Raw genomic sequence first — 9,931 nt, 5'->3', positions numbered from 1 at the left:
TTACCGCTGCCAGACTCATTGTCTCAGGTCAGAGATTTCCCTATTCAAATCTTGTACCAAGACTAAAGAACAAAAATGTTTTTTAAAAAATGCGTATTACACCTGCCTAATTGTGAAATACTGAACACAGTAAAAAAACTGAGCTGCTGATCCTTCCATTATTGAGTTTTATGCCTTATGGAAAGAATTTTTTTTTCTCCCTCATTTTAGCCTATCTGTCATTAAATTAAAACAAAAATTAAAAAAAAAATTACCAACATGTAAATATAGGGATATTGAACCCTAAAAATAATAAATGGGAAAGACTAATGAGGTAATTTAATACATTTCTGTGCCATTTTACTCTGATTTCTCAGAGCACTTGCAGGTACTTTGCCCAGTCTAACTTAAAATGTCTGAGACAAAGGGGTTTTGGTCCTAGGTCCAAAGTAGAAAAAGTTACCAGAAATCATGGGTAATTTGTCTTTGTATTCAAACCTTAGATATTCCTGGACAACAGTCAAAGATTCAGAAACAGGTTAATATTTAAGTACTATTAAAAGGAAACAAAGGTTTTGAACAGAAGTATTGCTTATTTGGATTACGTTCCACTATCAAGGACTAAGCAGCCTATTAGGACTAAGGACTGATTTTGCTGAACTCTCTGATGTAAAAGTTGGTTTGTGTCCTGAACACCTTGGTGCCCTGATGATGTAGGTAGGATGTGATTATTAAAGGATCAATTCAAAGGAATGGCTCAGCATAATAAGTAACATGGAGTTGGGAATAGTTCACTCATTTATTAGAAAGTACTTAAAATTTAAATGTTTGTATACATAAATTGATTTCTTAAATTGTTATCAGAACATTAAAAATTTGCAGAGTGAACTAACAGAAATGGGTTTTTTTGGTTGATGAATTAATTAATTCAAAATACAAAGAAAATGCTGCACAACTTCCTTAGCAAGTCACAAGGTAATTAGTAGATTTGAACATATTAATATGAGTAAAACATCAACTTGCAGTTCTTATACAATTCCTTTCTCACTGTCAGCTGAAGTACACTGGCTATTTTTCCAGATCTTATGGGTATAATAATCTACTTCTCTACTTTGGAGAGTGATTAAGCTATTAAGAATGTATTTTGAACAAATTTGGTACCCTGATACGGCTTCTTAGGCAAGCATTTCCAAGCCCCTTTTCCTTATAATAGTGAAGTGATTTTTTCAGTTCTAGTAATACAATTCCACAGTGCAGTGTTGACCAGCTGTAAACTCAGATTGAAAAATCAGATTAGTTCAAAAGGTTTTGACAGGTTAATTCTGCACTGGTAGATTTTGTGTCGGTCCCCCAATGTCTGCTCATGCCAAATTTTGATTATTCTTTTCACAAATATTTATTTTATGGTACTACATCCTTTCCACTCCTCTCTGGACCCTCTAACTTCCCTTGCATGAGGCCCCTGTGTTGTCTTCCATTCTGGACTGCTTCTGTTTCTAAACTTTTGCTGAAAATGTCTTTCTTTTACCCTTAAATCCTGTGGGCTGTTTATATCTCTAGTTGCAGGGAAAACATTCATCAGCCTGATTTTCAAACCTGGGGAACCTCGACCCTTCTGGCCAAAGCCAGACAACTAAAGACACATCCACACAGCAAGGTGAAAGCATGGGAGAAAAGAAACGAGACAAGATTCAGCAAGTGAACACTGCAGAGAAGAAACGTCCTGAGTAAGTAGTTGGTGGCTGCATTTGCTGAGTGGCAAAGCTAGAATGCTGAGACAGTAAGAACACTTTCGCAGACCCTACAAAGACTGCAGTACCATCTACACTTCAGCATCACCTTCCACATTGTCCTGTTTCATGCACCCTGCAGTAAGAACACAGCCCTTTCATGAGGGAGCCTACAGCAGGTACTGCAGGCCCTGCAAGCTGGCAGCAGCTCAGTGCCAGTGAAGACCAGGAACCAGCCTTTTAGACTACACAGAGTTCACTGCAGTTAAGTGTCCACTGAAATCTTCAATGGACTTTAAAAATTAGTTCCTTTCAGTGAAGGATAAATTTTGGTTACCTAATGCAAACAAGTATCCCACTAACAGCATCAACATAGCAAGAAAAGTCCAGCTGTGTAAAATTCACTATAAAACTTTTGTGCAATTAGAAATAACTTAGAAATAATTTAAGGCAGAGACACTTATGATTATTCAAGTAGTCCCTGGATCATTCCATCAATTATTGTTTTCCAGTCACAGTTTGACTGGCAACACTTTGCCAAGAGTTGTTGTCAGGTTACAATAGGAAGGGTAACTGGTACCTCCATGCCCTGTGGTATCATGTGTTGCTCATCTGCATCAAATCAGCCATGGAGCTAATCTCCAGATGCTGACTTCAAGTTCTCCCCTCTCTGACAACCTTTTCACATGGCAACACAATCCATGTGTTCTTGTTGTGAGCTCAGACAGTACAAGGAAATTTGCTTGGCTTTAGGGAATCTGTTTTTAGACACCTGGTTTAGATAAATGTACCTCAACAATTGCAGTATCTGAACATACATACTGCTAGGGCAGTGTTTTGTGTCCAGCTGTCCTCCACCTTGATGTGTATGACAGTAATAAGGAATTCCTTCAGTCATTCAGTTAAAGCAAAACTGTTCTGAACCACTCATGTCAGTGCACCCTAGACACCCACACAACCATGGGAAGTGGGATCATGGTTTCTCAGTGTAGCAGACACTTCAATGTCTGCCTGTGGCTATTAGTAGCACAGACTCTGCATCAACAAGGTAGCATATAGTACTGCCAAAACTCTTATTTTTGAGCATTTTTTCCCCAAAATTCCGCAGAAATCAGTGAGAGCCTAGCTGTAGGTGAGGCAGTCTTCTGTGCCATGCTCATTCCTGGCTTTAGTGATGGTATTCCATTGTCTTTGACATACCTATATTGCTGTCACCCATGGAGTTGAAGCCATGGTAATTGTTAGGTAGAAACAAAAGCCAGGTTGCCCCATGACAGAGAAATGGTTCAGAAACCAAGTGTGAGCACAGCACAGGCAGTGCCTTAGCCAAGAAATAGCCATCCTGCTGTGGGATCTCAGGTCCATCAGGGTCCTACATCAGATGCTGGTAACAGCACCCATCAACAACCCCAGGAATGCCAAGGGCACAGAACAGGTCCAGAACACATCCAGGAGACAGACCTGGAGACAAATTATCTATTGTGCTGTTCCACCAGATACCTGCTCTGTCATGTAGGGCTGCGATCTGTCCAGGAACAAGGTGAGAGGCAGGGCTGGGCATGTGAATTTGTTGGCCAGAGCTCAGGAACAGACACCTGGGCTGAAACAGGGTACTTGGACAAAGGTGTGGGTCCCAGCTGAGACTGGACTCTGAAGGTCCTGGCAGTAAATGCAGTGAGGAAACACTCCAAAATACACTCTTATAAGCACCGAGATTCACAGCCACATCCTGCATCACATAAAGCAAAAAAAATCTCTGTGTAAGTGATGATATCTGCACCAACTAGCAAAAAAATACAAGGTGATGATGAAAGGGTAACAAAAATGAATTACTGCAATACAACATCCAAAACACAGTCAGTTATACCAAAGCTTATGGCAGAGCAAGACAACACTACCTGAGAGCTATTAACAGATCCAAATCATAACAAAGGAGCAAAAGCAACTGTCAGAGCCTTACTGAGAGAGGTACAGCATAGACTTGTCCAATCTTAGATGAAACTGTCAAGCTGGGCTGTAAAACTCCAAATGTACAGTGGTATCTACGTGCTTTATAAAGTTGAAATAATTTACTCAAAATATTGATTTGTCTGGCAAGTCTATAGAGAAAATCTGTGCTACTTCTAAAGTCACATAAATTGTTGCAATTGACTCTGTACTACCAGTGGTGGACTATTCTGTTATCTCTATGCAGTATCAGACTGATACTACAGTGATCAGTCTTGCTTCCCAAGTCTCAGTCGCTTTATTTACAGAGACCAAAGAGCTCTGATTATTTCTCTGTCCTCTGTCCAATGCTCCTTATGCTTTCTTCCCACTGGGCACTGCTGACATTATGCAGTGGAACTGTGTGTGAGTCATCAGAAACACTGAATTTGGGCAGTTTCAACACAAGAACATGGGCAGCTTTTCAAGGTCTGTTTTGCATCTGGGCCGTGGTGAAATTCAGATTTTACAAGGGAAATTCCAAGTAACTCACTTGCCGTGGAAAAACACACCTTAGAATACCTAGTGACCAAAATGTGAGGCAACATATAACCTGGGAAAGAGGAAAATCCATCTCTGAGACATGCAGAAGATCAAACAAGCACGTTGTCGGCGCTGCCTCTCAAGCCCAGGGTTTTGCATTATTTATATGAAGCAGAGCAGCTCCAAGAAGAGAAGCTGTGAGAGTCTGAGACCATCAGCAACAACTTGGGCATTTATCTGGTGTGCAGGATCAGCTCTCAGTCAGAGCAGCCTGTCCTGGAACAGTGAATTGCCAACCTCACGTTATATTTCATGGCTACCTTCCATTGCCAGTAGAGGTGCTGAGTGTCTTACTGAATGATTAGTGGAAAAACTGATTTTGCTGTTCATCTAAACTAACCATGGACTCTGTAGGGACGCTTGATGACACATTACAATTCCCTCTCTCTTCCTTTTTGGCACGTACCAACAACATCCAGCAGACAATAAATAACCTGTTACTCTGTATGGTAAGAGATAAGGTGCACTTCACTGCCTCTTGTTTACTGTCTTCCCCTCTTCCCTACAGAGGAACCAGATTTTATCTCTGATGGTCTCACCAAGGGTTATCCATTTAAACTCAGAAGTGATTAAATTCGGCTAATATATTTAAGTGAAAGCTCCTTAACTGCAAGAAATTTAAAAAAGGGAATTCATCCAGACCTCTCTCAGAAACAGTCTTACTACTGTTTCAAGCGGTAGCATTTGGCACAAAATGAAGTGGTGAGTTAGAGACATTTTCTGGAGGACACAAAAGTTGTCATAAGCAGAGGGGGCTGAATTTCAAAGGCACAAGAAGCAAGTGATCTGAAGGACTGATATAGAGAAAGTGGCACAAAAGGCCACTTCACAACCAAAAGGTTGTGAACTTAGGATCTAGTTAAAAATTCCAGCATAAGTTGGAACTTATAAGTTGGGAAAAAAAAAGAGGAGATCTAGGTGGGTGCATGAGTCAATTATAAAGTTGTTACGAACATTGTACTTCTCTGGAAGAGATAAATATTTCTCTAGATTCAGATTATTATATCCAAACAAAAAAGGGATGCATATAAGGGACTAATACTCAGCTGGAATGTGATGTACAGGTCCCATTGTCCATGTTCAGTGAGACCACAGAGAGGGCCATGAGAGCTATCAAGAGAATGAGTATGAGAAAAGTCCAAAGTCCTCCAATGATCTAACAACAAAACAAGGAAGGAGAGGAGGTGATTTCTGCCTTACCTATCCTGGAACCAAGGGAAAGGTAACTTGTCTCTTGAACACATTCAGGTTGTAAATTAAAAGCAAATTTACAGTACTTGGCACAGAAAATTCTGGAGCAACCTTTCACTTGAAATATCAGGAGTAAGAAACATAATTAATTTCAAGATGGAACTTGCCAAACTGTTGGAAGGGTTATGCAGTCAGGTTGCCAACAACAGCTGAGAGCAGGAGGTCTGTCACTGTCTGCTCTTCCTCTGAGTAAGCAGCACGTTACTTGCCTGTGTTTTCCTGTTCACCCAGGGCTACCAGTGCAGGGAGGAAGAATCTGTCCAAGAAGTGGGAGTGCTAAATTCTATAACAAATTATATATATGCTGTTTTTCAACTCGCAGCTCGCTACGTTCAGACTCCTGCACTATTCAGTGTATTAACAGCTTAGCTGGAATCCTGTCCTGTGGCCCACCAGGTGCTCTTACAGACCAGCACTTCAAAAGGGGTGAAAAGGAAATCTATTTATCTACCAGTCACACAGTGGCACAATCCTGAGACGAGCTGTGTTATCCAACATGTTCTTTTCAGATCCATCCTTTCTCTTGGAGCAGACGGCACTGAATTCCTGCGAGTCCTATGGATGTTATGCCCCAGTGATCTGGGCTTGTCAAAGAGTAAGTTGTTCCTCCAGAGCCAAGTTATGACATCAGTGGCACTTGCCAAAATTTATAGCACAGATTAAATGTGGCATCCAGAGTTTGTGCCCTGTAACTCTCTGGTCATTCCGCTCGGTGCATCACGGACTTCGCAAAATGGGACTGTGGGTTTGGGGATTTTTTTCCCCTGCCATTAAACTAACCCATAATAGCAGATGTCATCACTCACAAATAAAAATGAGTGACGGGTGAGCAGATTTCATCAGTTATTCCTGGCAGTTGGAGTTCTCTTGAAAAGGGGAACCCAGAGGTAAAACTGCCATGATTCAGTAATCACTCAAGAAAACCATACTTTGACAGAAGAGGAAGCTACTATACAATCAAAGTAAGCATTTATATTCTTGTATTTTGGCCAAAATAAGATTTTCTCTTCCTGTCTTAACTATCAAACATGCCTAGAAATACACGGATATACATTTATTTTATACTTTGTTTAGTCATGAATTTGAACAAAGTTTTCTTCTTGTTCCCTCCATGACCTTGAATTCTGTATATTACAATATAATTTTGTGGAAAATAATCTGATCCTGTGTGATTTATAAAATGTAAGAGGTATCCTGCCTCTTTTACTCTAACCATAACTTCAGTTATTAACCTGTTATTTGTTACTATCTTTTTTGGTATTACTAGAACTTCTGTATTACACATAATTCAGGGGAAAGAAAACCACCATAAAAGGAATATGTAAGGGGATACTCATCCAAACCATGCATTCTACGAGTGCAGTTTAAAACTTTTTAGAACATTAAGCTTCTTATCTTTTTTTTCAAATGCTTTGAACTCATGCAGTGTACTGTAATATTTATGTAATGCTGGAAAACATTCTATGCTTAGGCAAACAAGCCCTGGTGAAGGGTAAAAGGAATAGGACATTAATTAGTGTTCTGACAAAGATAAGATAGCTCATGGTCATGATATGACCCAAGGGACTGAGTCTAGTTGAAGTCAAAGATAATCTTTCCATTGTTTACAATGATCTTCAAAAACCTCTGAAGTGATGGAGGAAATTCTTTCAGCAACATGGTTGCACTACACATTAAAATTGGCTGAATACTCAAATCCATTGCAAGAGGTAAAAGTAGACCTATTTCACTCAACCTTTTAGAAAAGAAATATTTTTTAAGATGTTAAAAAAAAAAATAATCATTCTTGTTAAACTATTTGCCTTTCAAAACAATTTGAAAATAGTAAAAAGTCTTTCTCTTTCAAAAGATTTTGAAAATAAACCTTGGAAATGTTCAAACATTACTTCATGTTGCTGGTTAAAATGTTTTCCAGTAAGACGAAAAGCATAAGGTTGTTTTGTTTTTATTGGCCAAAAAGAAAAATCTTATCAGTTATGCATGATTTAGATTAAAAAATATTTTGACATGTTCTCCAAACTCTGTTTGGTTAACAGGTTTACTGGATGCATTAAAAAGTAAATGTACTGAATTTCACTAAAAGGAAAAAGGTTTTCAGAGAATCTCATCGTGAGTTTTTAAGACAATGGCTATCTTAAGACACATATTAAATAAAAAGACTGAAAAAGGGTAAAAAAATGCTTTCTGAGGCTTTGGAAAAGACTTTCTTCCTTTGCTTGCTTAACTCATATATAAAGGTAACTAAAAACAGCAATTCTATTCCAAACATCAAGAGCCATTTCTGATTCTCGAAATTCCTCCAGAAAGAGTCCGAAATAGGAATTACAAAGTGTGCAGAAGAAAAATGACTTGCATTGGATATTTTTTAAAAGTCCTTTTTGTACCTCAATGGAGGTTGTCTGAGATTACAATAATTCAAAATACGCAGACCAGGTAGGGGCTGAGACCAGAATATTTGGAAATTTACTAATTTAACAAAGCACATTCATATTGCAGATCAGATTCAACGAGAGATGATTGTACCCCTGGCTATTTCTATACTAGTGTTTTGCCAATTAATAAAAGTTGTGCATGTGATAATTTACAGCTTGAAGCAAAATTTTAGAATTTCCTCTCCCTTGCACTGGAGAGATCTGCTCACCGTTCGTATTTTGATCCTCATTCCCACGTGCTCTGAGACAGAAGCTCAAAGAGTTTAAACTAGTGTACTGTCTGTAGATGTTATATTTGATTCACGACTGATTGGCTGTTTTACAGATTGCTGCACTGCCACATGATTTATGGTTTGCTTCTAAATGTAGGAGATTTTTCTTTCATGGTGCCATTAATTTTTTTCTTTAATTGCTTCTTCTTGTGGACATTCTCCATAAATTAATAACTTGTTAGCATATAAATTAGGTCCCCAAAATGATGAATGCTGTAAAAAATTCTTTTGTAAATGCATACACGTATGTTTGACAGTTGAGTTGCAGAACTACCAAATACATAAGCCACCTTAACCAAGATCTAAATTTACCTTTCCTTAAATGTTGTTGACTCCCTAAAAAAGCCACCAACTACACTTCAAATGGGCAGGTAGGACTGCAAAACCCATACAAAAATAGTTCCTTCCTTAACTACCTTAGCTGAAGATTTAATAAGATTATTTTGCACCACTGTTATGCACATCTTAGTAGCCCTTCATAGGAAACATCCTGCAGAATGTATTATAACATAAGTTTTCAGTCCATACCTTCTCAATGAATAATGTTGAATGCATGGAAGTGTTGCTGTTGCTTATTTTACATTCATATCAGTGGATAAGAATGTTAAAACCACCTGCCATTAGAATTCAGAAAGACACTTCCCCAACTTTCCTTGAATGTGTCTGGAATGATACCTGGCAACCCAAAATGAAAATAAGGATGATAAAGAACCTCTTTACCTTGCTCACTTTCCACCCAGACAAAAATGGCCAAGTGGTTGTAAGAAAGTGTGTTTTTTACTTACAGAGAAAATCTAACTGTCCCGTCAGTTTCTGAACCCTGAGGTATCTGGTTGAAGGAATCCAGAACAGGTTTGATAGAATTAAGTCCAACTGTCAGTGTAAGTCCACTTTATATTACTGGGACATCTGAAAAGAAAGAAGAAAATCACACATCAACAAAACATGTTTAGTAGAGCAATAATAAGGGATTTTTTGATACAAAAAAACCACCAAACCTAGAGAATTACTGGGAAATCCAGACCATGCTCCTAAGTAGAATCTTCCAATCAGAAATAAAATCAAAAGGTGTTGCACAGTGCACTAATCTCCACACATGGATGTTGCAAAGCCAGGCTTAAAGAAAGGATGCTTTCAAACATGATAGCATGAGAGATGCTGGTCAGTCGTGCCAGACAGAGCTGTATTCAAAAGTTTCACACCAGGAATATGTCTCAGCAAGGACCATGACAACACTACGTGAAATATTCACTCTCACTGACATTCCTAGGAACTATTACCAGGTCAAAGATTCTTGGCTTGTAAAAAGTCCCCACAGACATACCAGGCCAATGTTTGCTGAAGTACCTCCATCTTTTGGGCACCTGTCTGATCACACCTTGTTCCTCTGGGTGGAGCAGCCAAGACCTTCATGCACCCTCTCAAAAATCTAACAAATTTAGACCTCAGATAAAGACCTTCTTTGTACCACTTGAAGAACATCTACTAGAAGTTTAATAATTGTAAAAATTTAATATCTAATGGAAGGTTAATGTGTTATGGCAGATTCTTACATGAGGCAAAGTATAATAGGGTTTGGAGGGCAAACTGACTCAGACAGTTTGTCAGCAACTTGCACTTGGCTTCTGAGGCAATGGGATAATTATCTGCAGAGTGTCAAGTGGGCAGCTGCTGCTGATAGAAGAGCTTTTAAATGGTGCAAAGACCCAGGTGACCTGCTGATCTAAGAATGATGAAA

The 9,931-nt window shown here is 38.8% G+C and overlaps 1 long non-coding RNA gene across 1 annotated transcript; it reads right to left on the bottom strand.

Annotated features, from left to right (window-relative positions):
- Positions 1-901: 901 nt before the first annotated feature.
- On the bottom strand, positions 902-9,097 carry LOC108500365. Its single transcript, XR_001875842.1, has 3 exons — positions 8,979-9,097; positions 3,305-3,438; positions 902-1,246 (listed from the first exon to the last, which is right to left on the bottom strand). It is a non-coding gene; the product is annotated as an uncharacterized LOC108500365 (long non-coding RNA).
- Positions 9,098-9,931: the final 834 nt, after the last annotated feature.

The sequence above is a fragment of the Lepidothrix coronata genome, unplaced genomic scaffold (assembly GCF_001604755.1).
Source record: "Lepidothrix coronata isolate B3197 unplaced genomic scaffold, Lepidothrix_coronata-1.0 Scaffold89, whole genome shotgun sequence".
In the NCBI taxonomy this organism is placed as follows: domain Eukaryota; kingdom Metazoa; phylum Chordata; class Aves; order Passeriformes; family Pipridae; genus Lepidothrix; species Lepidothrix coronata.
This window is presented reverse-complemented; position numbering and strand designations above follow the sequence as displayed.